Source organism: Ornithorhynchus anatinus, chromosome 4, assembly GCF_004115215.2.
Source record: "Ornithorhynchus anatinus isolate Pmale09 chromosome 4, mOrnAna1.pri.v4, whole genome shotgun sequence".
In the NCBI taxonomy this organism is placed as follows: domain Eukaryota; kingdom Metazoa; phylum Chordata; class Mammalia; order Monotremata; family Ornithorhynchidae; genus Ornithorhynchus; species Ornithorhynchus anatinus.
In genome coordinates this window covers 104522666-104548031 of record NC_041731.1, presented here as the reverse complement: position 1 = coordinate 104548031, position 25366 = coordinate 104522666, and the positions used below count along the sequence as shown (strand labels likewise).

The window sequence follows — 25366 nt, the reverse complement described above, 5'->3', positions numbered from 1 at the left end:
GGGCCTGGGAGTCAGAAGGACCTGGGTTCTAATCCCAGTTCTGCCACTTGTCTGCTGTGTGACCCTGGGCAAGTCACTTCACTTCTCTGCGCCTCAGTTACCTCATCTGTAAAATATGCATTAAGACTGTGAGCCCCATGTGGGACAGGGACTGTGTCCAACCTGATTAGCTTGTATCTACCCCAGCGCTTAGTACAGTGCCTGGCACATAATAGGCGCTTAAATACCCCACATTATTATTAAAAACTGTTTTGAATCATATTGGTGCTATTAATATTGTTGCTATTGAGAAGCAGCGTGGCTCAGTGGAAAGAGCCCGGGCTTGGGAGTCAGAGGTCATGGGTTCGAATCTTGGCTCTGCCTACTTGTCAGCTGTGTGACTGTGGGCAAGTCACTTCATTTCTCTGTGCCTCAGTTACCTCATCTGGAAAATGGGGATTAAGACTCTGAGCCTCACGTGGGACAATCTGATTATCCTGTATCTCCCCCAGCGCTTAGAACAATGCTTTGCATATAGTAAGCACTTAACAAATACCAACATTATTACTAATAATGACCACTTTGGCCCTATCTGATTCTCTGAGCACCGGTGAAGTTGTTCATGCTTGGCAAGCTTAAGGAGGACGGGGGACAGAAGCTTTTGGGATGGGGGCTGAGTTGGCAGCTATGATAGAACTGTGGCAGGAGAATAATAATAAATAATAATGATGGTATTTGTAAAGCACTTACTATGTGCCGAGCACTGTTCTAAGCGCTGGGGTAGTTACAAGGTAATCAGGTTGTCCCATGTCTTCATCCCCATTTTCCAGATGAGGGAACTGAGGCACAGAGAAGTTAAGTGGCTTGCCCAAGGTCACACAGCAGAGACGGGATTAGAACCCACGACCTCTGACTCCCAACCCCGGGCTCTTTCCACTAAGCCACGCGGCTTCTCTAAGGAGAAGCAGCTACCAACTGCCAGCCTTCCGGACCTTTGGGGCACAGGGAAAGAAGACCCGTGAAAAGATCCATCACCAGAGGATGGATCTCGCCGTGGACGCCTCATCGTCGTCTTGCCTCTAGCCTGAAACACCCGTCCTCCTCAAATCCGGCAGACAATTACTCCCCTGGCCTTCAAAGCCTTATTGAAGGCCCATCTCCTCCAAGAGACCTTCCCTGACTAAGCCCCCATTTCGTCTTCTCCCACGCCCTTCTGTGTCGCCCTGACTTGCTCCCTTTATTTGTTCCCCGCTCCCAGCCCCACAGCATTTATGTTCATAGCTATCTGTTGCCCAATTGTACATTCTGAGCGTTTAGTACAGTGCTCTGCACATAGTAAGGGCTCAATAAATACTATTGAATGAATAGCTATAATTTACTTATTTATATTAATAACTGCCTCCTCCACTCTAGACCGTAAGCTCGCCGTGGGCAGGGAATGTGCCTGTTTATTACTGTAATAATGATGGCACTCGTTAAGCGCTTACTATGTGCAAAGCACCATTCTAAGCACTGGAGAGGACACATGGTGATCAGGTTGTCCCACTTGGGGCTCAGAGTCTTCATCCCCATTTTACAGATGAGGTAACTGAGGCACAGAGAAGTTAAGTGACTTGCCCAAAGTCACAATTGTACTCTCCCAAGCGCTTAGTACAGTGCTCTGGATACAGCAAGCGCTCAATAAATACGATTGAATGAATGAACAGAATCAATGGGAACCCAACCCTCTCCCTGACCTCTCGGGACCTCTTCGGGAACCTTGCGTTAAAGAAATTCTGTCTGACCGTTCACGTACTTTGACGTGACATCATGTGGGCTTCTTATGACACTGCATCACATTCTATTCTTAAACATATTGTCTGGAGGGCATTTCCTACATCCCCAGCATCATTTTATCCATTCTATCCATGTGTGAATAATGGTATAAAAGTATTTTTTGGAGGTTTCTAATGGTACTTAAGTACTGACCATGTTCGGGGCACTGCTCTGAGCCCTGGGGCAGATACGAAGCAATCAAGTTGGACACAGTCCACGTCCCACATGGGGCTCGCACACTTCATCCCCACTCTACAGACGAGGTAACTGAGGCACGGAGAAGTGAAGGGATTTGCCAAAGGTTACACAGCAGGCAAGTGGCAGAGCAGGGTTGCCAACCCAGGTCCTTCTTATGCCCAGGCTTGTGCTCTATCCACTACATCTTGCTGCTTACTATGTGCCCAGCTCTGTGCTAAAATCAGATCAGCTCACTGTGGGCAGGGAATGTGTCTGTTGTTGTAATGTACTCTCCCAAGCACTTAGTACAATGCTTGGCACACAGTAAGCGCTTGATAAATACGATTGAATAAATGAACTCACTCCCGGTCCCACATTCATTCATTCATTCATTCAATAGTATTTATTGAGCGCTTACTATGTGCAGAGCACTGTACTAAGCGCTTGGGATGAACAGGTCGGCAACAGATAGAGACAGTCCCTGCCGTTTGACGGGCTTACGGTCTAATCGGGGGAGACGGACAGACGAGAACGATGGCAATAAATAGAGTCGAGGGGAAGAACATCTCGTAAAAACGATGGCGACTAAATAGAATCGAGGCGATGTACAATTCATTAACAAAATAAATAGGGTAACGGAAATATATACAGTCGAGCGGACGAGTACGGTGCTGTGGGGATGGGAAGGGAGAGGTGGAGGAGCAGAGGGAAAAGGGAAAAAAGAGGGTTTAGCTGCGGAGAGGTGAAGGGGGGTGGCAGAGGGAGTAGAGGGAGAAGAGGAGCTCAGTCTGGGAAGGCCTCTTGGAGGAGGTGAGTTTTAAGTAGGGTTTCGAAGAGGGGAAGAGAATCAGTTTGGCGGAGGTGAGGAGGGAGGGCGTTCCGGGACCGTGGGAGGACGCGGCCCGGGGGTCGACGGCGGGACGGGCGAGACCGAGGGACGGCGAGGAGGTGGGCGGCGGAGGAGCGGAGCGTGCGGGGTGGGCGGTAGAAAGAGAGAAGGGAGGAGAGGTAGGAAGGGGCAAGGTGATGGAGAGCCTTGAAGCCTAGAGTGAGGAGTTTTTGTTTGGAGCGGAGGTTGATAGGCAACCACATGGGACTCACCGTCTAAAGGGAAGGAAGAACAGGTATTGAATCCCCAATTTACAGATGAGAAAACTGAGGTTCAGAGAAGTTAAGTGACTTGCCCAAGGTCACAAAGCAGGGAAGTGGCAGAGTCAGGACTAGAACCCAGGTTTTCTAACCCCCAGTCTTATGCTCTATTCACCGGCCACCTGTCTGCTGTTCTGTCAGAATGTGTGATTTCATTAGCCATTCGATTAAAACAGTGTCAAGTAGTCAGGGAAGGCTCACCCAAAAACGCAATACCATTTAAATAGAGAACGCCACGATGTCAAAAGGAACAGCTTGTGCAAACATGTGTGGCGTCAGACACCAGGAGTTCTACCGTGCAGGCGTTCCTTAAAATGGGGATTTGTGAGAATACAATCCCTGAGCTCTCAGATGAGGGAATGTAGTGAATTGCTTTCTACTTTAGGTTCCAGGACATTCATCCCCCTCCACTCCGTAATTAATTTATTGGTAATTTCCTGAGCAATATTAATGTCTGCCTCCCACTCTAGATTATAAACTCATTGTCAGGAACATGTCTACAGTGCTCTACGCACAGTAAGCGCTCAACTGATCTAGTGATCGCTTCTTCCTTGGGTCCACACCTCACCTACACCATTTCCTCACACGCACTAAGTTATTTTACAGAACAGTATGATTTGAGATGTGTTTCTAAGGGGTGGCTTTGACAATCATTCAAGAAAACTCGATAGTGTTGAAAACACCAGAAAGCATAAGAAACTCACAGGACATAGCATGAAATTTGATGGTATGCATAAACCACCTAACCCAAAGTATCATGAATTATTGTGAAATATAAAGCAGCAGCATAATAATAATGTTGGTATTTGTTAAGCGCTTACTATATGCCGAGCACTGTTCTAAGCACTGGGGTAGATACAGGGTAATCAGGTTCCACGCAGGGCTCACAGTCTTAATCCCCATTTTCCAGATGAGGTAACTGAGGCACAGAGAAGTTAAGCGACTTGCCCAAAGTCACACAGCTGGCGAGCGGCTGAGCCGGGATTAGAACCCATGACCTCTGACTCCTAAGCCCGTGCTCTTTCCACTGAGCCACGCTGCTTCTCACTTTCTGCTTTCACTAGGCATGGTCTAGTGAAAAGAGCACTGGGAATCAGAAGAACTTGGATTCTAATCCCGGCTCCACCACTTGTCTGCTGTGTGACCTTGGGGAAGTCACTTCATTTCTCCATGTTTCAGTTCCCTCATCTGTAAAATAGGGATCAAGAGCGCGAACCCCACGTGGGATGGATTGTGTCCAACCTGATTATCTTGCATCTCCCGCGGTGCTTAATAGAGTGCTTAGCTCATAGTAAGTGCTCAACAAATACTATTTTTTAAAAAAAATCATAGAGTGCTTACTGTGTACAGAACACTATACTAAGCACTTGGGAGAGGCCTCATGATAAAATTTAAAAAGGCATTTAATTGTAATGTGTTATCCCCACATTTTTAGATTCTTGGTTGGCCAGGCCCAGAAAGATGGCATACGCTTACTGAACAGTTCTGCCACATCCAGTGCCTGGGGTTTTGAAGCAGGCTGTTGTACTAGACGTCACACATGCTCAATCTCCTCTGTGTTCTGGCACGGACCTCGCCACATGCTATGCCATTAGAGCATCAGAGTTACAGCCCCGGCAGCACTTACATTCATTTCCTCAATTTCTTTATTTCTATTAATGTCTGTCTCCCCCTCTAGACTGTAAGCTCGTTGTTGGCAGGGAATGGGCCTGTTATATTGTACTCTTCCAAGCGCTTAGTGAAGTGTTTGGCACATTGTAAGCACTTAGTACAGTGTTCTGCTCATACTAAACGCTCAATAAATGTGACTGAATTGTAAGGTCTCGATAAATACGATTGACTGACATGACCAGCTTAGAGGATGGAAAGGGAGCAAGGACGTGAGCAATAAAGGATCCCGTTGTAGTGAGAAAGAAAGGCAAAGACACGGAGGACCGAGGAGGAAGACTCAAACAGTTACGAAAGAAAAAAAATCACGAAAAGGAAAAGTAATCAAGGCAGAAGCCCATCAGTGTCACTGTTCTTAACTTGCTAAGGAACAGGGAGCAAAGTCTTATAGGAAAAAGTGAGAGAGCTAATAATAATGATAGTAATAACAGCAATAACAGAAACAGCTTGACCTAATGGAAAGATCAGGGAGCCAGAGGATTAATGGGTGACCTTGGACAAGTCACAGAACGTCTGTGACTCAGTTTCCTCCTTGGGAAAATGGGGATGCTTGTACTCCCTCCCTCTTGGACCATCAGCTCCATGTGACACAGGGACTGTGTCTGACCTCATTATCTTGTATCACCCCCTGCACTTAGTGCTTGCCACATACTATGCACTTACCAAATACCACTGTTATTATAATCATTAATAATATCAATTATTGCAGCATTTGTTAAGAGCTTCTTATGTACCAATCACTGTATTGTGAGTACTGGGTAGATACAAGACAATCAGGTAGGACACAGTACCTGCCCCATGTAGGGCTCACAGTCATCATGGGAAAGAGAACAGGCATTGAATCCCCATTTTACAGATGAGCAAACTGAGGCACTGAGAAGTGACTTGTCCAAGATCAAACTGCAAGCAAATGGCAGAGCTGGGATTAGAACCCAAGCTGTCTCCCTCACAAGCCCATGCTCCTTCCACTAAGCCATGCTAAAAGGATGAAGGCAACAAATGAATGCTCAGGGATGGGGAAGAACTATGGCCAAAGATAACAAACTAACCAAAATCATGACGTGTTTGCACAAGCAAAAATCAGTCCGGACAGGAGTTGGGAAAATGAGAAAAAATAGAGAAGGGACAGACCACTACAGCACAGGAAGGAAAAAGGAATAGGTGTAGACGAAAGTGACCTTATTTGCCCATATAAAGAATGGACTTTCCTATTCCAGAAAAAAAATTCTAGGACAATGCAATGTGAAATGTCTTTGTGGAAATAAAAGTTATTTGGACTCTTAAATGGACAATTAAGGGTGATCATGGAAATTTCAGCATATCATATCATCCTGAGCACCGGGTCTTTAAATTCCCTTTTAATTCCACTGCCCATAATTCCATTACTGCCTAAGGGAGGAATCATACAGATGTTTCTCTGAGAATTTCTATAAAAAGATTTCTTTAACCGTAAGACCCTATTTCATGGCCAGAGTTTCAGTGCCAAAAGGATGACTTTTCAGTTTTTGTGACTCATACATAGTTCGGTGAATAATTCTTTCTGCTCAACAACTCTTCTTGGCTCCTATTAAAAAGCAGGGCACATTAGAGCACAATGGAACATCTCACCAGACTTTTTTTGTACTAGTCCGTGTTGACTGACTAGCTTCCTAGTCAGCCAGGCAACTGGTAACTCCTCTCAAATGTTAACAATCAAGTGTCCCTTTCCACCTAAGTGAGGGTGGTCTAGAAAACCATCACTCAGATTCTTATTTATACCTCCACTCACAAGGCTCTTGGGTGTGTAAGGAAAGCAGCTTAAGAATCAGAGGCCAGAGGCAATTACCTCTCTCATCCATTGCCCACAGGCTCTCAGTTGTAATGGTGATCGGTGAGCCCTGTTAGATTCTTACTACTTTTCACCTGAGGCAGTTTAAGGCCTTATTAAAGCAGGGGACAACTGACTTTAGCTGGTCTCACAGCGCTCATTTTCTCCACTAAGAAACACTAACCAAAACGAGTTTACCGCAGAATATGGGACACTCTGGAGAGGGTATGTTCGTGGAGTCACTACAGATTGAAAACGATTTTACGGCATTTGAAGAATAACGCACAGATTTCCTCAATTATTATGAAGGAAACCATTTGGCCTATCTTGTGCTCTATTTATTCATTCGTTCGATCATATTAATGGAGCGCTTACTGTGTGCGGACTACTGTACTAGGTACTTGAGAAAGTTCAACAATAAACAGTGACATTCCCTGCCCATAAACGAGCTTATGGTCTCGAGATGCTCTGGCATGTTGTCCTTGAACTTTTAAAAGTAATTGTTTCTTACACTAAAAACAACTCTAAAAGCACAGAATAACTACATCCATCCAGTCAGAAAGCATTAAGGCTAATACCGGTGATGCCGTAACAGTGATGCTGATGGTGGCCGCCCATTAACCTCTTCAGACAAAAACAGCTTCGGGTTCACAGCGTTAACGGGAGAAATTGAATAAAAGCTCCCTTTTGGCTTGAAAGCTTCTTAAAAGGATCAATTTATAATCAGAAGTTTAGTCACCAAGGCGAGTTCCTTGGCTACTGGCCTGAGAAGTTGAATCACCTCAGAGAATAAGCCGGGTAGGTGTATAATGGCCTACCTAGATAATGGCCTACCTAGCCCCTACTATGATGTAGTATCTTTTACGTCGGAGGGGATCGAGGGGGTCTGGTGGAGCCAAAGAGGCCTCTGCTTCTGCTTCTGATAGCAACTCTCAGCCCCCTGCCTTATTTTCTTTGCCTACTCTAAAGGCAGGGCGGAGTCTAGGCCAAATTGTAGATGCTAATTCTGTTCTTCTCTCCCAAGGGAAGAATACAGTGCTCTGCACATCGAGGGTGCTCAATAAATGCTGCTGATTGATTTATTGATTTTATTTAAGATGTACCTTTCTTTCCTGGGTTTTTGAATGTTATAAAATATTGGTGTGTGCCCTTAGTTTTTTTAGGGCATTTCCTAAGCGCTTACTGTGTGTCAGCCACTGTTCTAGATACAAGCTACTCAGGTTGCACACAGTCCATGTCCCACGTGGGGCTCATGGTTTTAACACCCATTTTACAGATGAGGTAGCTAAGGCACAGAGATGTGAAGTGACTTGTCCAAGGTCACACAGCAGGCAAGCGGTAGAGCTGAGATTAGAAGCAGGTTCCTTCTGATTCCCAGGCCCCTGCTCTATTCGCTAGGCCACGCTGTTTCTAAGCTTAGTCTTACTGTCCTCGTGTTGCTACTGGTCTTTCTCTTTAAATATCTTTTGAACTGGAGCAACTGGAGATAAAAAGTGCTTTGGAGTCTCCCCCGGAGGAATCATTGCAGTCTTGGCCTAGCTTCATATTGTGCTAGCGTGACGGCCCATGTCTTAGGCTTCGTGGTCCACAGTGTAGGATAAGCCTTGCTTTGTAGATAAAAATCTCCTTTCTTTAGCCTCAGTAGAAGGAGCAAGAGGAGAAACCAGGTAGTAAGTGCTGGTGTAAATGATCACGATCTCCAGTGCTTGGCACATAGTAAGCACTTAGATGTTACAATTATCATTAGAAGTAGGAATAGTAATTTGGCCAATGGATTGAAAAAAAAAATCTGGAGTTTCTCCAACAGTCTACCAAAAGATAAATTGCTTGGGTTAATAATAATGTTGGTATTTGTTAAGCACTTACTATGTGCAGAGCACTGTTCTGAGCACTGGGGTAGATACAGGGTAATCAGGTTGTCCCACGTGAGGCTCACAGTTAATCCCCATTTTACAGATGAGGTAACTGAGGCCCAGAGAAGTGAAGTGACTTGCCCAGTCACACAGCTGACAACTGGCAGAGCCGGGAGTCGAACTCATGACCTCTGACTCCGAAGCCCAGGCTCTTTCCACTGAGCCACGCTGCTTCCCAGCATGGGAAGCTTCAGCGTGGGAAGGTTTCAGAGGACAAAGGCCAAGGGGGCCACTGGGGGGTTATGGGAGGACTATCCCATCAAGAGTAGCATAAGGCCCTAAGACAACTGGACCAAGAACCTGTGGGACGGTATTGATTTTAGTGATAGTGGTTTGCACAGTGCCATTCACACCTGCTGGTCCTCCCCCATTCACATCTGCTGGTCCTCCCCACCAGTCATGCCCTGTTGGGGTCTGGGGGATAATAAGCAGGAGGCAGGCAGAGGCGTAGAGGGTCGGCAGAGGTTTTCGTTGTTACCCTTAGGACTCATTTACAGCTGAACTGACCGCAGCAGAATGCCCATGTTTGACCATAACATCATGACCCAGCAGGCATCTTTTCTGCCCCACTATTAATGTGGATAGAGTACCCAATCCTGGTGAGAAAAAGAGAAGATACCTGGAGTGAGAGATGCAAAAAGAAAAATTAGAAGTTTTGGACCTATCCATGTGCCTTTGATTTTATATATACACTCAGTTCTGCCCTGACAAGTTTTGTTTAGAATGTTAGGGGTTTCAAGAAAGTTTGTATGAAAGAACAAACCTGCTTGGATCAGTATGCCCACCTCAGTGTTGGAAGACACTGTTTGGCCATCTGTGGGTGAGGGTTTGTGTGAGGGAGAGAGAGAAAGAGACAGGCAGAGCCAGAGAGAGAGAAAGAGAGAGACAAAGAGGAGAGAGACAGAAAAAGAGAGGCCAAAGAGGAAGAGAGAGAGGAGAGAGGTGTTTGCACATGCACATGGAGTCAGAAGCAGCTACTGTTAGGATGTGAATTTTCCTTAATATTGGGGTATTTTGAGTATACAACACCCTTCAGTGCAAGAGAAATAAGTATGTATGGGTGTGTGTTTACGGGGGAGGGGGTTGGGATGTGTGTATATATATATATAGTAGTGTAAGTAAGAAGTGCTATTATAAAGAAGTACTTATTATTTGCCAAAGCCTTAGGCTAAATGCAAGATAAACTGATCTGGCACAACCCCCGCCCAACATGGGACATACAATCTACGAGATAAGGAGAGCAGGTATCTTAGCCTCACCTTACAGAGGTGGAAAGAGGCCCGGAAGGTTAGCTGTTTTTCTCAGAGAAGTGAACTGTTTTGCCCAAGATCACACAGAAGGCCAAAAGCGGAACTGGACTTGAACCCCAGGACTCCTGATTCGCAATCCTGAGCGCTCTCCACTAGGCCACGCTGACTTTAGATTATTCTAAAGCAGGCATTGCAGTTATTACTATGCAGTGGTTTTAAATATCATTGAAAATGCCGGTATGTGGATTTCGCTCCATCGCACGCCGACCAGCCATGATGCCTGTGATCACTTATGGCGGGCTTGTCTTGTCTGAGGCCCCACTTCTGGCTTCAGGCTGCATAGGACTTGTTTAATTTATGGTGCTTGTTAAGCACTTATTATGTGTCAAGTTCTGTGTTAATCCAACATATTCAGGCTGGACCCCGTCCCTGTCCCAAATGGAGCTCCAAGGAAGAAGGAGGGAGTAGGATTTAATCCCTGTGTTAAAATGAAGAAGATGAGGAATAAAGATTTTAAGTGTTTTTCCAAAGTCCCAGGGCAGGTAAATGGCAGAGCTGGGAGTCGAACCCAGGTCCCATGACTCCAAAGCCTCCGGTCTTTCTACTAGGCCATACCCTGTCTCCTCTGCAAAGGAAGAGCAATTCTGCTTCTGCCGAGTTCCTCAAAGAACTTTAAGCCTCTGTTATTTCCCGAATCAATAGTCAAGATGCTTGGTTCAAATTGCAGGCTGGACGCAGTCCCCGTCCCACATGGGACTGACAGTCTAAGTAGGAGAGAGTAGGATTTAATCCCCATTTTAAAAATGAAGAAACTGAGGCATAGAGAATTTAAGTGTTATGTAAAGTCCCAGAGCAGGTAAATGGCGGAGCTGAGGGTCGAACACCATTCCTGTGCCTGCAAAACCTCTGCTCTTTCCACTAGACCACGCTCCGTCCCTTCTGCAAAGAAAGAGCCACGCTGCTTCTGTCGAGGTCCCCAAAGGACTTTTAGCTTCTGTTATTTCTCGAATCAATAGTCGTGATGCTTGGCTCAAATTGCATTTCACTGTGTCTTTTGCCTGTATTGCTGTTGGTTGCCATGCAGAAGGATGAAGCGGCATGTCCTAGAGGGAAGACTTGCCCAAGGTCACACAGCAGACAAGTGGCAGAGAGGAGATTAAAACCCAGGTCCTCTGACTCCCAGGTCCGTGCTCTTTCCACTAGGCCATGCTGCTTTTCAAGTTAGGTGCCTGCCTTGATAGAAAATTCTCATCATCAATAATGTCCGTAGTATGTGCCAAGCACTGTATTAAGCACTGGGGTGAAGACAAGATAATCAGGCTAGACATGGCATCTGTTCTAAATGGGTCTCACAGTCTAAATAGGATGATGGTGGGGATCTTTGTTAAGTACTTACTACGTGCCAGGCGCTGGAAAGAGAACAGGTATTTAGCCCCCATTTTACAGATTCATTCATTCATTCAATAGTATTTATTGAGCACTTACTATGTGCAGAGCACTGTACTAAGCGCTTGGAATGTACAAATTGGCAACAGATAGAGACAGTCCCTGCCCATTGACAGGCTTACGGTCTAATCGGGGGAGACAGAGGGACAAAAACAATAGCAATAAATAGAATCAAGAGGATGTACATCTCATTAACAAAATAAATAGGGTAATAAAAATATATACGAATGAGTGGACGAGCACAGTGCTGAGGGGAAGGGAAGGGAGTGGGGAAGAGCAGAGGGAAAGCGGGGGAAAAGAGGGCTTAGCTGAGGGGAAACTGTGGCACAGAGAAGTCGAGTGCCTTGTCCAGGGTAAAAGAGCAGGCTAGTGGCAGAGCCAGGATTAGAACTCAGGTCCTCTTTCAGGCCAAACTCTTTCCACTCGGCCATAATGCTTCCCAAGCTGGATCTGATGTCTCAGTCGGATTCAGCCTTCCAGTCAAAGTGAACAAAATGGATTGGTGATCTGAACTTCCTTCCGGTCCTAGCTCAAAAGATAAGTCACCATTCAACTTTCCTTTAGTCTATTCTTTAACCCTGACCCCAGAAATGAAAAGAAGTCTTCCTTCAGAACTTCTCACTGAAATCCCCAACTATATAAAATGTTTCAGGCAGACTCAGAGGGTAGAACGGGTGCCAAGCAAAGAGAGGAGGGACTAACGTGTCAAAGAGGAAAGAGGAAAATAGCACGAACTACCCAATCAGAGCACAGTTGAGACAGATGGCACCAAATCTGATTCCAGTATCTGCTTGGCATTGACTTCGAGTAGTCATTTAACGTCCAAAAAAATTCCATGGAAGCGACGCAAGAATACCAGATGCTAAGATCGTGGCTCTTGAATCACCGTAGAGATTCCTACGCCGTGACTCTGAGGAACTTGTCCGATGAATCAAAGTTTGAAATTATGTGAAGAAGGGTATTTCCCCAAGCACAGATTAGACTGGAGAGATATCAGTAGCAATTGGAATTATTCTAATTTGGCCTTCCCATTAAGTGTTCTGGCCTCTATTCACATTTAATATTCAGGCATGTCCGCAGAATATTGGAAGTCAGAACGGAGGCATATCTGTTTTGCTTTGATGTGATTGAATAATGTCAACTTTTCCTATTCTTATCCCTTCTCTCCCCCTTCTATGTCAAGTACACACTTGGATTTATAGAGAAGCAGTGTGGCTCAGTGGAAAGAGCCCGGGCTTGGGAGTCAGGGGTCATGGGTTCGAATCCTGGCTCTGCCACTTGTCAGCTGTGTGACTGTAGGCAAGTCATTTAACTTCTCTGTGCCTCAGTTACCTCATCTGTAAAATGGGGATTAACTGCGAGCCTCACGTGGGACAACTTGATTACCCTGTATCCCCCTAGCACTTAGAACAGTGCTTTGCACATAGTCAGTACTTAACAAATACCACCATTATTATTTTTATTATTCCTTCCCCAGGTCCAAGAAAGAAAAATACAAAAACAAAGGCAACATGAACTATAGGTGCTTGGAGCCTAATCACTGACAGATTCCAGCTGAAGAGGAAGTTAGAAGAACTGTGACTTGGTGGGAAGGACATGAGGCTGAAAGCCAGGTGACACGGATTCTAATCACAGTTCTGCCCCTGGCCTGCTAAGACTGTGAGCCCACTGTGGGCAGAGATTTTCTCTATTTGTTGCTGATTTGTACTTTTGAGGTGCTTAGTACAGTGCTCTGCATCCAGTAAGTGCTCAATAAATACACTTGAATGAATGAATTCAGAGAAGCAGCCCAGCTTAGCTGAAAGAGCCCGGGCTTGGGAGTCAGAGGTGGCTCTGCCACCTACCAGCTGTGTGACTTTGGGCAAGTCACTTCACTTCTCAATGCCTCAGTTACTTTATCCATAAAATGGGGATTAAGACTATGAGCCTCATGTGGGACAGACAACCTGATTACCTTGTATCTACCCCTGCGCTTAGAACAGTGCTGGCACATAGTAAGAGCTTAACAAATACCCTCATCATCATCATCAGGAAGACCTTGGGTAAGTCATTTAACCTCTCTGGACCTCAGTTTCCTCATCTGAAAAATGGGAATAAACTGCTCTCCCTCTCTCTTAGACCATGAATGCTGTGTGGGGAAGCCACTGTTTCTCAGTCAATTAATCAGTGGTATTTATTGAGCGCTTACTAAATGCGGAGCACTAAGCACTTGGGAGAGTACAATACAACAGAATTAGGAGACATTCTCTGCCCAATTTATAACCATCCACCAAGCGTTTAGCTTACAGTAAACTACAGAAAGGAAGAAAAGGGAAGAGGAGGAGTAATTGCGTATCTGCTCTTTCAGATACGAAGATTATACTATGAACTGACATACTGTATCTTGACTGTACCCCTTCATAAAATACATTTATAGAGCTCCTCTCCTTGCCTGACACGGTCCACGGCTCGGATTATTTCTTCAGTGAACTTGAACTCACATTGGGGAGGGTTTAAGAGGGTTTATAAAGCACAATTCATTCATTCATTGTCATATTTATTAGTGCTTACTATGTGCAGAGCACTGTACTTAGCACTTGGAATGTACAATTTGGCCACAGATAGAGACAATCCCTGCCCAATAACAGGCTCACAGTCTAAACAGGGGAGACGGACATCAAAACAAAGCAAGTAGTCTGGTGTAAATATCATCAAGTTAAATAGAATTGTAGATATATACACCTCATTAACAAAATAAATGGAGTAATAAATAATATTTACAAATACGCACAGTACTATTGGGAGGGGAAGGGAGGGCAAGAGAAGGGGGAATGGGGAGGAGAGGAGAGCAGAGGGAAAAGGAGGGCTCAGTCTGGGAAGGCCTCCTGGAAGAGGTGAGCTCTCAGTAGGGCTTTGAAGAGGGGAAGAGAGTTAGTTTGGCATATGTGAGGAGGGAGGGCAAGACAGCAGTAGGACGTGGGCCAGGGGTCGACAGCGGGACAGGCGCGAACGGGGGACCGTGAGGAGGTGAGCGGCAGAGAAGCAGAGTGTACGGGGTGGGCTGTAGAAGGAGAGAAGGGAGGTGAGATAGGAGGGGACCGGGGGATGGAGAGCTTTGAAGCCAAGAGTGAGGAGTTTTTATTTCATGCAAAGGTTGATAGACAACCACTGAAGGTTTTCGAGGAGGGAAGTGACATGCCCAGAGCATTTCTGTAGGAAGATGATCCGGGCAGAGGAATGAAGAATAGACTGGAGCGGGGAGAGATAGGAGGAAGGGAGATCGGAGGAGGCTGACACAATAATCCAGTTGGGATATTATGAGAGCCTGTACCAGCAAGGAAGCAGTTTGGATGGAGAGGAAGGGGAGGATCTTGGCGATATTGTGAAGGTGAGACAGGCTGGTGTTGGTGACGGATTGGATGTGTGGGGTGAATGAGAGAGCAGAGTCAAGGATGACACCGAGGTCGCGGGCCTGAGAGACGGGAAGGATGGTCATACCATCCACGGTGATAGGGAAGTCAGGGAGAGGACTGGGTTTGGGAGGGAAGATGAGGAACTCAGATTTGGACATGTTGAGTTTTAGGGGGCAGGCAGACATCAGGTGGAGATGTCCTGAAGGCAGGAAGAGATATGAACCTGGAGGGAGGGGGAGAGAACGGGGAGGAGATGATAATGTTGGTATTTGTTAAGCACTTACTATGCGCAGAGCACTGTTCTAAGCGCTGGGGGAGACACAGGGGAATCAGGTTGTCCCACGTGGGGCTCACAGTCTTAATGCTCATTTTACAGATGAGGTAACTGAGGCACAGAGAAGTTAAGTGACTTGCCGACAGTCACACAGCTGACAAGTGTCAGAGCTGGGATTCGAACCCATGACCTCTGACTTCAAAGCCCGTGCTCTTTCCACTGAGCCACGCTGTAGATTATGGGGTCCAAAGCATAAGTGGAGGGGGTGGCACTTGCGAAGAGGGAGAGGATCTCCTCCGAGGATACTCTGCTGGGAAGGAAGGAAAAGTAGGGGAGAGGGTTGAGAGTTGGGGGGATGGGGAATGGTGAGGGATGACTTTGGGGAGCCCAGACCTGATGGCATTCATTTTCGTAATGAAGTAGGTGGCCAGGTCGTTGGGCCACCAACGATTTGAACTCACCTCCAAGCAACTTGGCTTACCATCAAGGTTACTCCCCTAGTGTAGACGCTGGGCTCTACCAGGAGTAAACAACAATAAAGCATATTCAAGCCCACCTCCAAATGATTTGGATGACCACCTGCCCAGCTCAGCTCAGACCTGATGGTGTTAATTTTCATGATGAAGTAGGTGGCCAGATCATTCATTCATTCAATGTGCAGAGCACTGTACTAAGTGCTTGGAATGTACAAATCGGCAACAGATAGAGACAGTTCCTGTCCTTTGACGGGTTTACAGGGATGGAGGAGGGGGAGGAACAGGAGGCCCGAGGAGAGAGATATAGGTCCGGAACAATTGGCAGGGGTGATGGGCGCGGGCGGCAATGAGGGAAGTTGCCTCGCGGAGGAGAGGGCAGAGTTAAGGCAGGAAAGGATAAAGTTGAAGTGAATAAGGTTTTCTTGGTGCTTGGACCTTCGGCAGCAGCGCTCAGCAGCTCGAGCATAAGAGCGAAGGAGGCGGACAGAGGCAGAGATCCGGGGTTGCGGGTTAGTGGAGCGAGAGCGGCGGAGGGAAAGGGGAGCATGGAGAAAGAGGAAGGAATGAGGTTTGTTTGTTAAGTAATAAAACAAATAGTAAACAAAATTCTTCATCTTTCCACCCAAACCCTGTCGTCCCCCGACTTTCCCATCACCGAAGACAACACCACTATCCTCTCTGACTGACAGGCCCATAACCTTCACATTATCCTTAATTCAGCTCTCTCAGTCAACCCACATACTCTAGCCGAAAGCAAACTGTCAGTTCTACCTTTACATCATTACTAAAATCCACCACCCTCTCCACCCAAACTGCTACTACGCTGATCCAAGCACTTATCCTATCCTGCCTTGACCTCTGCATCAGTCTCCTTGCTGACCTCCTTGCCTCCTGTCTCTCCTCATTTCAGTCCTAACTTCATTCTGCTGCCCAGATCATTTTTCCAAACAAACATTCAGTCCATGTCTCCCCACTCCTCAAAAGCCTCCGGGGGTTGCCCATCCACCCCCTCATCAAATAGAAACTCCTTACCTTCAGTTTAAAAGCACTCAATCAGCTCTCCCACTCATGCCTTACCTTGCTGATTTTCTACTGCAACTCCCTCTGGCCTGGAACTCTCCCCCCCAGTTTAGGCTGTGAGCCCGTCATTGGGCAGGGATTGTCTCTATCTGTTGCCGAATCGTACATTCCAAGCGCTTAGTACAGTGCTCTGCACATAGTAAGTGCTCAATAAATGCTAGTGAATGAACATCACTCTCCCCTCCCTCAAAACTTACAAAAATCACCTCTCCTCCAAGAGGCCTTACCCCCTCATTTCCCTGACTCCCTCTCCCTTCTGCATCACCCTTTCATTTGGATCTGTATCCTTTAATACAGCTCTGTTGTACTTTACTCTCCCAAGCGCTTAGTAGAGTGCTCTGCGCGTGGTAAAAGTGCACTAAATACAACTGGATTGATGTAAGGACTTGGATTCACTCCACCCTCAGCCTCACAGCATTTATGCATATATCCCCAATTTATTTTAGACCATAAACTCCTTGAAGGCAGGAAATTTGTCTACCAAATCTCATAGTATACTCTCCCAAGCCCTTAATCCAGTGTTCTGAGCACAGTAAGTACTCAATAAGTACCAGCGATTGAACAGTGTGCAGATTGCAATCTCAATTAGAGTTGGTGAACCTCATCCTTGAAATTAGTATTTTCATAAAATCAATTACAAGAGCCAGCTACTGAGTAAGTCATCCCAGTGTTTATTAGGCAATTATCAGGCTTTACTGGGCTTTTAGATTACTGCTTATTCATTCAATCGTATTTATTGAGCACTTACTGTGTGCAGAGCACTGTGCTAAGTACCGGGGTAGATACAAGTTCTACAGGTGGGACACAGTCCCTGTCCCACATGGGGCCCACACTCCTATCCCCAGTTTACAGATGAGATGACTGAGGCACAGAGAAGTGAATTGAATGCCCAAGGTCACACAGCAGACACATGGCAGAGCAGTGATTAGAACCCAGGCCTATTCTCTACCCACTTAAGCCATGCTGCTTCCCAAGGTGTGAAACCTCAGTTCATTAGGAATACATTTTTCAAAATCATATAGTGAAATATACTAAATATAGCATAGACTGTGAGCCCGTTGTTGGGCAGGGATTGCCTCTAACCGTTGCCGAATTGTACATTCCAAGCGCTTAGTACAGTACAATAAATACCACATTTGTATTATGCTGTATGCTGTGCACACAGTAAGCACTCAATGAATACCAGTGATTGATTGACTGAATTTAAGCTATGTAGGCTAAGTAGCTCTGAGCCTCCTTGCCGCAATAAAAGAAATCTGGAGTGGCATGGGATAGGCACCACTTGCTTGCCCTCCTTCCCTTCCACTGGTAGTAATAGCAGTAGTGTAGTAGTTAGTGTTTGTTTTGTTTTTAATGTGGTGTTTAAGTGCTTACTTTGTGCCAGGCACCGTACTAAACTCTGGGTGGATACAAGCAAATTGGGTTGGGCAGGGCCCCTGTCCCACATGGGGATTAAGACTGTGAGCCCTATTTTACCAATGAGGTAACTGAGATACAGAGAAGTGAAGTGACTTGCCTAAGGTCACACAGCAGACAAGCAGCAAAACCGGATTAGTACCCAGGTCCGTCTGACTCCCAGACCCATTGGGCGCAGCAGGGTGGATACCAGGTCGTGGGGAAGTACAGAATAATGAAACAAACTATCTACCCCCTGCCCTTTCTCCTAGGTGCAGGTCTCAGGAAGCAGGAGAAATGAGAGCCCTAGTCCTATAAGGGCATGAGAAATGGCGTCTTTAACGTGGTGAAGGAAAGGGGCTGAAAGCGAGCTACCAAAATTTAGCGCAATGCTAAATTCCCACTGGTCTCAATATGTTTAAAGCACAGGTGGAGTCGAATTAGATCAAGGAAACTGTCTTTTTTTTCACTCAGCCTAATTTTCTGGCGAATTTGCTATTTTAAAGGCTTACATTAGTGCCACTTTTTTCCACCGGATTAATTACACTATTGCAATATTTAGTGGTAGCGTTTTCATAGGAAAGTGTGTAGGCAGAAAATCAATAGGTAAACACAGATGGCCTTGGAATTTTCACATAATATTCCTTGCATACTACAAACAATGTTTGTTCTCTCTTTAAGCCTCACTTTGATAAGGTTTTTTTCCAGTTTCTTCTATGTAAGGTGAGAAACTACTGTTCTGCTACTAATGATAAGTTTCATAGTCACATAAAATTTATCTTAAATAAGTAAATGGGGTAGGGAAGTAGCATGACCTAGTCTAGTGGAAAGAGAGACCCGGTTCTAATCCCAGGTCCGCTTCTTGCCTGCAGTGTAACCCTGGACAAGTCACTTACCTTCTCTGTGTCTCAGTTTCCTCATCTGGAAAATGAGAGTTAAATTACCTGTTCTCCTTCCTTCTTAAACTGTGAAATCCATGTAGAACAGAGACTACATCTGATTTGCATAAATTTTACCTATCCCAGCACTTAGTCTAGTGTTTAACAAACACCATAATTATTATTACTATTTCACAACCCTCCCCCAAATCACATCAGCCCACTATTCACATTTAGCGGTTGGGTATTTAATTATTTTCCCCAGCATTTGTGTACATACATTCATTCCTCTACATTGTAAACTTGTTGTGGGCAGGGAATGTGTCTACCAACTCTGTTAATATTGTACTCTCCCAAGGGCATAGTACAAGAAGCAGCGTGGCTCAGTGGAAAAAGTACAGGCTTAGGAATCAGAGGTCGTGAGTTCTAATCCCGCCTCCGCCACTTGTCAACTGTGTGACTTTGGGCAAGTTACTTAACTTCTCTGTGCCTCAGTTACCTCATCAGTAAAATGGGGATTAAAGTCTGTGAGCCCCACGTGGACAACCTGATTAGCTTGTATTTCCTCCAGTGCTTAGAACAGTGCTTGGCACATAGTAAGTGCTTAACAAACACCATTATTATTATTATTATTATTACAATGCTCTGCACACAGTAAGAACTCATATACAATTGATCGAGTCAGCATGTTGCTACACACTGCAGGTGCTCAATAAACACTACTGATAATTTATCATATCCAGTATACATTTTGATTTATAGTATCCCTTTATAATGCCAAGAAATGTGTCCTTGCTATTTTCAAAACTGTCATTTGGAATCAAATCAGGGGTATTTATGGAGTATCTGCTGAGTAAGAGGCCCAGTTCTAAGTGCTTGAGAGAGCAGATTTAACAGACAATAATCCCTCCCTCAAGGAATTTACAATCTAACTCAGGGAAAAGACACCAAATTAATATACAGATAGGAAAATAAGGAAAAGTGAGTGTGTAATGTGGGTATTTAAAAATTAGAAAAGTGGGTATATAGAAGAGTGAGTGCTTAAGTAATAGGGTATACAAGAAAATACAAACAGAAATGCTCCCAAGTGTTTTGTTTTTTCTTTTTATAGTATTTTTATTATAGTATTCTTTTTATAGTATTTGTTTAGAGCTTACTATGTGCCAGGCACTATACTTAATAAATACTAAACCGTACCATACTAAATACTGGATTAGATACAAGCTAATCAGGTTGAACCCAATCTATGTCCCACGTGGGGCTCACGGTATTAATCTGCATTTTACAGTTGAGGTAGCTGAGACGCAAAGAAGTGAAGTGACTTGCTCAAGGTCACTCAGCAGACAAGGGGAAGAGTGGGGATTAGAATTCATGTGGTTCTAATCGGTCAGATAATGAAAGTCATGAGCATCCTGTCCAGCAATCCTTTGAACCAGTGCACTATGACCAAAGATGGTCCCCAAGATAATTATTTGGTCCTTCCTATTTCAGCAGGAACAGATTTCTCTTGCACACACTCTGAATAAACAAGTATATAGTAAGTGCAGAAGTAAAAACTCTCATCCTTTCCCTTCTTAACTATCATCTTCAACCGGTCAGTGGCTTCTTCCTCACTGCCTTCAAACACGTCCACGTCTCCCCCATCCTAAAAAAGTCCTCCCTTGATCCCACAGACCCCTCTAGTTATCACCCCATCTCCCTCCTACCTTTCCTCTCCAAACTCCTTAAGCAAGCCGTCTACACTCACTGCCTCGAACTCCTCTCCTCCAACTTTCTCCTGGACCCCTCCAATCTGGTTTCCATCCCCTTCACTCCACTGAAACTTCCTTCTCAAAGGGCACCAATGATCTCCTTCTTGCCAAATCCAAAGGCTCCTACTACATCCTGATCCTCCTCGACTTCCCAACTGCCTTTGACACCGTGGACCATCCCCTTCTCCTTGATACGTTATCCAACTTCGGCTTCACTGATTCCATCCTCTTTTGGTTCTCCTCTTATCTCTCTGGCTGTTCATTCTCAGTCTCCTTTGCGAGCTCCTCCCCACTCTCCCAACCCCTAACTGTCGGGGTCCCTCAAGTTTCAGTTCTTGGTTCCCTTCTATTCTCCATCTACACTCACTCCCTCTGGAGAACTCATTCGCTCCCACGGCTTCAACTACCATCTCTATGTGGATGACACCCAAATGTACATCTCCTCCCGTTCTCTCTCCCTCCTTCCAGGCTCACATCTCCTCCTGCCTTCAGATGTCCTCCCACCACCTCAAATTCAACATGTCCAAGACAGAGCTCCTTATCTTCCCTCCAAAACCCGTCCTCTCCCGAAATGTTCCGTCACTGTAGAAAGCACAACCTTCCTTCCTGTCTCACAAGGCCATAACCTTGGTGTCATCCTTGACTCCGCTCTCTCATTCAACCCACATTTCCAACCCGTCACCAAATCCTGTCTGTTTCAACTTTACAACATCACCAAGATCCACCCTTTCTTCTCCCTCTAAACCGCTATCACATTAGTACAATCACTCATCCTATCCCACCTGGACTACTACATCAGTCTCTTTTCTGAGCTCCCAACCTCCTGCCTCTTCCCACTTTAGTCCAGAGTTCATTCCCCTGCCTGGCTTATCTTTCTACAGAAATGCACCAGGCATGTCACCCCCCCCCCTCAAAAATCTCCAGTGGCTGCCTATCACCTCCATATCAAACAAAAACTCCTCACTATTGGCTTTAAAGCTCTCCATCACCTCACCCCCTACCTCACCTCTCTTCTCTCCTCCATCCCAGCCCGCACACTCCGCTGCTGCTCTATTGCTAACCTTCTCACTGTGCCTAGATCTCATCTATCTCACTGCCAATCCCTGCCCCATGTCCTACCTCTGCCTTGGAATGCCTTCGCTCCTCAAATCCTCCAGACAATCACTCTTCCCCCGTTCAAAACCCTACTGAAGGTGCACCTTACCCTACTGAAGGTGCACCTTCTCCAAGAGGCCTTCCCAGACTAAGCCCCACTCTTCCTCAGCTCCCCCTCCTTTCCACGTCCCCATGACTCGCTCCCTTTGCTCTTTCCCCTCTCCCCGCCCTGCAGCACTTATGTATATATCTATACTTCTATTTATTTATATTGATGCCTGTTTACTTGTATTGATGTCTGTCTCCCCCTACTCTAGACTGTGAGCCATCTGTGGATGGGAATTGTCTTTTTTCCTCTATTTTACCTTTCAAAGAGCCTAGTACAGTGCTCTGCACACACAATAAGCACTTAATAAATACAATTTAATGAATGAATAAATGAATAAATCTCACTATCATCCCAGGTTCATGGAAATTGCCACCTTCTCCCATTCGCCAGATCAGGTGATCTAGTAATTTGAACCAACAGACTGCCCCGAAGACATTTTAAAACGAGATCTGTATATATTTTTATTACCCTATTTAATTTGTTAATGAGGTGTACATCCCCTTGATTCTATTTATTGCAATTAAGCTGTCTTGTTTTTGTCCGTCTGTCTCCCCCGATTAGACTATAAGCCCGTCAATGGGTAGGGATTGTCTCTATCTGTTGCCGAATTGTACATTCCAGGCGCTTAGTACATACACTGCTCTGCACATAATAAGCGCTCAATAAATAGTATTGAATGAATGTCATCTCGAAGGATTTTGCCTGAACAATGTGCCTGGGTAAAAAATCTAATGTCCTGTCGTGGAACCCTCTGGGAGGAGGTATGATTTCAAAAGGGCTCTGATGATGGAGAAGAGTTGTGGTCTAGTGGCTCTGAAAGGGGAAGGGCATTCCAGGCAGGAGGAAAGGCAAAAAGCAAGGCAGCAGAGGTCAGAGTGAGGCCTAGTTAATACATTAGTTGGAGAAGAATAAAGATTGCAAGCTGTGATCTAGTGGGACAAGAGAGGGCCAAGAAGAAGGAAGAGAGGAGATAGAGAAGTGTCTTAAACCCAGTGGTCAGGAGGTTCTGTTTGATGCCGAGAAGAATGGGTATCAGTGGAGGTTACGGAGGAGTAGGGAGGAGTCTGTAGAATATTTTAGAAAAATGATCCTTGCCACAGGTGAACAGATTAATACTCTCTAAAATCATTTCTAATCTCTAATGTTTTTCTCCCTTTACGTTAGGCATACGTTCCCTTCCGATAACCGTGTGATATGTGAAAATAATTGAGACTTTTTTTTTTAACAATCTCTGAATCTCTAGTATCTAAGGAAAGCTAGCTAACCCTGTTATACACCAAACAATTCACCACAAGAGATTAGTAATAAAAAAAGTACTTGATCATTTCATCCTTCATTTTTTATAAATTACTATATTATATTCATGTAAATTATCTCTCCTAGGTCAAAATATCTTACAGATTCTTAAGTCACCCAAGTCGATTTTTTTTCAATACACTTCCCCTGGGGTGATCATTTTATGAACTCTGGAATGAATAAAGGTACCAATCACCCCTATTTTACACATTGAAAAATGGAAGCAAATGCATTATGAATCTAAGAGTATTGGCATTTCAAGAATTAGCAGCTGTATTCACATCCTGAACTTTAGCAGATGGTTAAATACAGAGCGAACTGTGCGCCTGACAGTACAACCGTGTCTTAAAATAGTTAAATTAAAATTATAGGTTAGTCTCAGAGACTGCCAGTGATTTTCTCTTTCTGGTCCATCCTTTCAAGCAAAACATCAACCTGATTCCTGTAAACTCTGGTTGTTTGCTGCTGGAGAACTGAAAACATTCTAGTTGTAAATATTTTTCAGTTTGTCTCCCACTTAGAGCATGAACTCATGGGCCAGAAGAGCATTGCTTTGTTAATCTGTATTTCCCAAGCACCTAAATTCAGTGTACCGTACCAGGTGGAGATGCAATAAATGCTGTGAAAACAAAAGGAAAGAAAATTCTTTCTGGCTTGGTGATTTTCCTTATCCTCTTGTCCTAGCTTTCTTTCTCCAAGCCATCAAGAAGTCTGTGTTTGCCAATCAATGCCTTCACTGGCTCTTTGCAAATGCATAAGGATCATATTCTAGGGAAGCAGGGTCCATGTGGGACTTCAAACAGCCTCTCGGATTTCACTAGGACAGCGAATGGTGGCAGACAAGACGGTGCCAGTTTTTACTTTTGTTTCCTGCAATTGTTAAGATGTATAAGGGAAATACTGTTTAATGCCTCTTCGACCGTGGCAAAAAGAAAACTCTTTGTAAGGTGACATTTCATTGGGCAAGGCCTGAAAGTTCCCTCTACTCTGAATGGTTTAGTAAAACCAATAAAAATGTTTTCAGGACAGGTTTAGCTTTGGAAAGACTAACCTTGGACAAGTGATTCATCTGCAAGATGAGACGCAGCATGGCCTAGTGGAAAAAGCACGGGCTTGGGAGTCGGAGGACCTGGGTTCTAATTCTGGCTCCACTACATGCCTGCTGTGTGATCTTGGGACTTCACTTTGCCCCAGATATCTCACCTGTAAAATGGGGCTTAAAACAGTAAGCCCCACAAAGTAAATGGACTAAGTCCATCCCCATTATTTTGTATCTTTCCCAGTGCTTAGTACAGTGACTGTAAAAAAAAAAAAAAGGTCCAGTCTCTACTGTATGCTTTCAATTAATACGAGCATTAACGTAACTTATAATTCTTTCATTTTCTCTGTAACCGAGAAACCTGCTTTGGGTGAGTAACCTAGAATAATGACTTTAATTGGGCTGTCTTCACATGGACTATCTTCTTAAAAGTGTCCGACTCATCTGACTTTCTGAATAAAATGGAAGTCTAAGCTAGGTGGGGAAAAAGCCATGCTGTGATTCTAGCCCCACCCCATAATAAAGTGCAGAGTACTATTACATAAATCTTCTTTTCTGCTATAAATCTATTATATCTTAATATGGACTCTGATTCATAATTGTAGTAAGTAGAAATTATGAGTGTGAGTTACATCATCTTAAACTTCATTCTGGCCCATCAGAATTTTTGCTAAGCTCTCTCAGAGGAGAACACTTCCACAACAAATTGAAACAGAAATGAACAGATCCAAGTTTCAAGATGGAAGCCAGGGCTAAGCATTTGTGCATTCTGCACAAGTACAGCACTCAAGACAAAGCTCATTGTGGGCAGGGAATGCGTCTTTAATTGTTATATTGTACTCTCCCAAGTGCTTAGTACAGTGATCTGTACACAGTAAGTGGTCAATATATAGAGAAGCAGCATGGCCCAGTGGAAAGAGCACAGGCCTAGGAGTCAGAGGTCATGGGTTCTAATCCCGGCTCCACCACCTGTCAGCTGTGTGACTTTGGGCAAGTCACTTCTCGGTGCCTCAGTTACCTCATCTGTAAAATGGGGGTGAAGACTGTGAGCCTCATGTGAGACAACCTGATGACCCTGTATCTACCCCAGCGCTTAGAATAGTGCTCGGCACATAATAAGCACTTAACAAATACCAACATTATTATTATATATACAGTTGATTGACTGAGCAGATAATTAACTCCAGATAATTAATTCTACTCTTCCTTCTCCATCCAAACCGTTACCACCCTGAGCCAAGCACTTATCCTATCTTGCCTTGAATAGGCATCTGTCTCCTTGCTGAATGCCCTGTCTCCTGTCTCTTCCCACTCCAGTCTAAACATCACTCCACAGCCCAGATCATTTCTCTTAAGGAAAAAAAAAATTCAGGACAC

At 44.9% G+C, this 25366-nt stretch overlaps 1 protein-coding gene across 2 annotated transcripts in view; it reads right to left on the bottom strand.

Moving 5' to 3' along the window:
* Positions 1-25366, bottom strand: part of TTLL7 (tubulin tyrosine ligase like 7) — a 238548-nt gene that overhangs the window by 170747 nt on the left and 42435 nt on the right. The window contains exon 1 of one of the 2 annotated variants that reach the window (XM_029063252.2): positions 7174-7291. The exons of the other annotated variant lie outside the window; for it this stretch is intronic. The gene's annotated coding sequence lies outside the window, so the exon portion shown is untranslated. Of the gene's footprint in view, positions 1-7173; positions 7292-25366 lie in introns of those variants that run through there. 2 annotated transcript variants of the gene reach the window in all.